The following is a 4772-nucleotide window of genomic DNA, read 5'->3' as shown; positions in this document are numbered from 1 at the left end:
TCAGGCCCAGAGCCCTCCTTGCATGTTTAATAGCTAAATAGAAATAGGCTGCGGCAATGCTGGCATGCCAAATAAAAATCCTGCCCTGCTATGATGCCACCACACCGAGGCAAATATAGCCCTTAATCCTTAACTTCATGACATTTTAATGTGCGAGTGCCATGCCTCCCAAAGCAAAACTATCTCTTCACTTTGAAAAGAGCCTTTGAAAGTTTATTTCCTTGTTTTGGATCCAGTTTGAGGCTGCACAAGATGCCTCTTGAAACCTTAATAAATGAGGCCAATCCAAAGAAGTCTTCTATCATTTGCATTTAGTTTTATTAATATTTGAAGTCTCATCCAAGCAAGATATTTTTTGGCAAACTGCTTGTGCATTTATCATAATTTCACTGTTTAATAAACAGATACTGTAAATGTAATTCCTGTTGCTTTGGGGAATTGTGGTACTTTAAGAATGTGCCCAATGATACCCAATGTTTAATGTCCCACAGGAAATAAATGGGAACATTAAGCCTGCCACATGATGGGATGGTAAAAATTAGAACCACATGTCTTCACATTACACATTTTGTTTGTGTGTATTACTAATAAGTAAATATGGCCAGTAAGTCCAAGACTTTAATGTTCTTTAACACAAATATTGGCATTTCAAGACATGCCAAGCGAAACATTATTGCCTCCTTCAATAAAAGTGTAAGTGCTGTTTGACAAATGGATTTTTAATATGGAAAAACAAATTGGTCACTGCATTTCCACTTTGCTCAAAGCTCTTGAACATTTCTAAGGAATTTATTTGCCAGTTTGCAAAAGGTTTGAAATGACAAACAGAAAACTGCTGTGTTACTTAGCAAATATTGTTTCTCACTGATGGAAGGATTGCAAAAATACTAAGATGGTGATTTATGAGCTTTCAAATCACAACATTTTGAAAAATAATTGTTGAGTCCTTATCATTTACAGTGCTGTTCTCGACTTTCGACACCAGCCTTGAATCCTGCAGAGCTCAGGCTGCAACAGATGTGCATTTCAAATCTTATAAGCCTGTATCACATTGTTAACAAGAGATGTTGTTAGTAGTAAAGCCTGAAAAATGCAAGAGGATGCTCTGCTACAGCTTGAAGTCATTAGACTCGAGAAATGATAAGACTATTTGAAGCTGACATCAGTTTTTCCCTGACTCATCTGACCAGCTATCAGGTGCTTGGCCTCGTCTACCATTATTCCCAGATGGTCACATGCTTTGGACACCACATCAATCCAGCACATGTCGAGCCTCTTGAGTCTCCCATGATGTCTCTTTCCCTCAGGCTGTTAATCAAACATTTTGTGTGGAAGATGACTTTGTAGACATCCGGCACATATGCCCAAACCATGACAACCAAGAGCTGCAGATGAACACTGATGTTGGGTCTCGAAAAATAGGTTACAGAAGCGCAGACAAGATATTTTGATTAGACGATCATTCCTGCTCATCTCCTCTATATCAATACCAGGCCACGGCCACTTCCTCTGGTCTTTACAACAGTTTGGGGTCAACCTGAGGGGAACAAATATGGATTGTGATTTACCGTGAATAGGTGAATTTTATTTCTTGATATATATAGATTTAAAAAGAGCGTGAAACTTTGATTAGACAGTTTGCCACAGTAATCCCAGCTAGGACTGTGTTGCTAAAATAAAACCATTCTTCTAAGGGGCAATTTTTATGCTGTCGGAACCACATTATAAAATGCCCAGTGTCTTGAGATTGGTCTATCTCCAGCAAATGGGAGATGTTATGTACTTGAGAGGAACGCTGTTGAAAAGGGGACAAGAGCAGCATGATTAAAAACTATGAAGATCGATAGATGTTTCAATCAGGTATTTTTTTTCAAAAGAGAAGGACTTTTCGAGCACATAAAACCAGACATTACTTTATTGCCAGTGGGGGTGAAGCATCCTCTCCCCCACCAAAACTCATTCTGTAAATGAAGCCAACTTGAATGAAACCAATGCATGAGACCACACTAGACTCTGAAAACTCTTATGAGTAAGGGAACTTTCATCGGAGAAAAGTGTATGTATTGGAATTCAGCGGTATTCAGAAGCCAGACTGAAAGTGAGGAGAAAGGAACAATGCTTCAGTTGAGACATCAGTGCATGGACTCCTTCCCAAAGGCCATGGTTTCTTTTTTGTGTGACACTAATGATTTCAAATCCTTGACTAGATTTCGCTCTGTGGTGTCCTGTTTCTCTGAACACTCAATAAAAGTGTAACAGAGCTTGGGTACAGTTTACTCCAGACGATTTGGCATTTCTCACTGTCAATCTATGTTTCTATTGGCTCCAATGGGATGTAATCCAGCTGCTGTTATAACATTGAAAATGGCTTAAACAAAAGAAGATAAATGAGGAATTATCTTCAGAATTAGCCATATGGTTTTGTTTACAAAGGTAGTGGCACAAGTCACAGCAAAATGTAACATTGCTTCACTTCCAGGCAATGTCATTGTGATGAAAATGGCACACAACTCTTCTTCCTCCCTAAACACTGCCAATTAAACACCTTTTCAAGATGGTCACCATTGTTATAAATGTGCACAGCATATTTTATAAGTTGCATTTTGAACTAATCTCACGACACACCATAAAACTAGGGCCAAAGTTCAGTCATCTTATCAAGTTGCTGCCTTCAGCCATTGGCTCCTGTAGATTGAGTCTTGTGCAGCTGATGGCAGCATGAAGGTAATTTTATTGAATTTATTGAATCGGAGCTCGAAATACCTTGTTTTATGCACTGTTCTTCCTTTGGCCAGCAGGAGCAACAACAACAGCTTGCATTTATATAGTCCCTTTAAGGTTGTCCCATAGTGCTCCACAGGAGAGTCATCAGACCAAATTTGACACCAAGCTGTGCAAGGAGCTATGAAGACCAGCCAGGAGCAGCTTAAAGGAAAATTGAGAGATGGTGAAGTATAGGGTAAAAACTAGGACTAGGTAGCTGAAGACACAGTAGGGTGATTAAAATCAAGGATGCACAAGATGACAGAATTAGAGGAATGCAGAGTTCTTGGAGGGAGGTAGTGCTGGAGGAGGTTACAGAGATAGGGAGGGATGAGTCCATGAAGGGATGTTATCACAAGGATTGAAAATTTTAAAACCACGGCAGTATGGATTGGGAGCCTATTAGCGAACTCGGGATGATAGCTAAATGGGACTTGGCATGAGTCAGCGTATGAGTAGCAGAGTTTTGGATGAGCTCAACTTTGTATAAAATGAAAGGTGGAAGGCTCATCAGGAGTTTTCCAGCATCAACAATACATTTATTGGTTGTGACGCAAAGTCATGACATCAATTGTACCAAACAGCTGCTGTGCTCATAGTTGTGTCATGGTACAGCATTGAGACATCAGTATTTTGCATATTTTTACTGACCAAACTATCATGTCTAAGCATATGCAAAATATGAAGAGCTGCAATACAACCAGTCCATGGGAAGACTGCACTATCTACTAGTAAATATGGGATAAGAGAGCAGTTAAATTTTTCTCCCAAAATCCAGGCTGCAATATGAAAGCAGCTTAAGAGAGATAGTGCAGTAACGAGAACGTTAAAGTGAAGGTACGGGGTGTGATGGTTTTAAATATAGAGAATCCTTTCCGTAGCATCATGCCAACAAATTCACCTTCACCTCTAACCCACAGCATATTTGATTGAGGAGTACTTTTTCCCGACCTTAACTGAAAAGTGTGGGAAGGCTCCATTTTTTCACATTCTGCCTTAGCTTAACAGCAAAGAATGGTATCCCAGAAATAATCACAATTTAATGCTCACATATACATGTACTTGAGGATTATAGAAACAGATCTGGAATTCTCTCACTTAATAACACCATTATGGGAAGTAAATAGGTTTCATGACAAGGTTAAAAAATGCTAAGATAAAATGATATCCATGTGGAGCCATATAGGATATTTAAAATAAAAATTATGTCAAATGTTTTAAGAGTAAGTGACAAATTTGATTTTTTTTAAACATGTTGAGCTGAATATTAATGCCTTTCAGCTGCTCTGCTATCCTTTGTCCTAGGGATGGACTGTGTCTGCAAGCATGTGGAAAACCATTCAGATGCAATCTGACCTTACTTCATTTTGCAGATTTGCAGGAAACGGTTCAATCCCCTCAGGAGTATTTGTAACCCTGGCCCGTGGAAATATAAATCACATTCCTTGTGAACCAATATTACTGCAGTGCTAATTTTAACCCAGCTGACTTCAATGTCAAATATCATAATCAACTGACAATGCTACATCTGTGATGAGGATAATCACTAGTCAGGGTTGTTAGGGATATCAAGTATGTCTGTGTATGTGGTGGGGGGCTGGGAGTGGTGCTGCAATTGGGGGTGGCTGGGTGGGTTGTGTAGGGTGTGGGGGTGGTGGTGATGGCAGTGGTAGTGGTAGAAAGGGAAATTAGGTATGGAACTGAGCCCAGAACTGTGAATATCTCAAACTTGGCAAGCTAGGTCAGATATTAGCATAAACAGCCAAGCTGTAATCATCATGCTTTCCTATTTCTTACAAAACTTGTTGAGTTTACTGTTTTGTGCAGAATACAAATTAATATGGAAATGCAAATGAAGGTTTTGGCTGAGGTTAATGCTCTCTGACCCAAAAGCAGGATCAGTCCAAGTACTGAGGTAAACGGTGAGCTAAAGCTGAACTAAAGCTGAACAGTATGCCACAGAAACATATAAAGCAGCAAGTTTCCAGGTTTGAATACTGGCCTATGCT

General features: G+C 39.5%; 1 long non-coding RNA gene across 1 annotated transcript; it reads right to left on the bottom strand.

Annotated features, from left to right (window-relative positions):
* Positions 1-301: 301 nt before the first annotated feature.
* LOC121275338 lies at positions 302-3228 on the bottom strand. Its single transcript, XR_005942386.1, has 2 exons — positions 2764-3228; positions 302-1537 (listed from the first exon to the last, which is right to left on the bottom strand). It is a non-coding gene; the product is annotated as an uncharacterized LOC121275338 (long non-coding RNA).
* Between the last annotated feature and the right edge of the window lie 1544 nt (positions 3229-4772).

Source organism: Carcharodon carcharias, chromosome 2 (genome assembly GCF_017639515.1).
Source record: "Carcharodon carcharias isolate sCarCar2 chromosome 2, sCarCar2.pri, whole genome shotgun sequence".
NCBI classification, from domain to species: domain Eukaryota; kingdom Metazoa; phylum Chordata; class Chondrichthyes; order Lamniformes; family Lamnidae; genus Carcharodon; species Carcharodon carcharias.
Note: the sequence above shows the minus strand (reverse complement) of the source record. Positions and strands in the feature narration are given on the sequence as shown.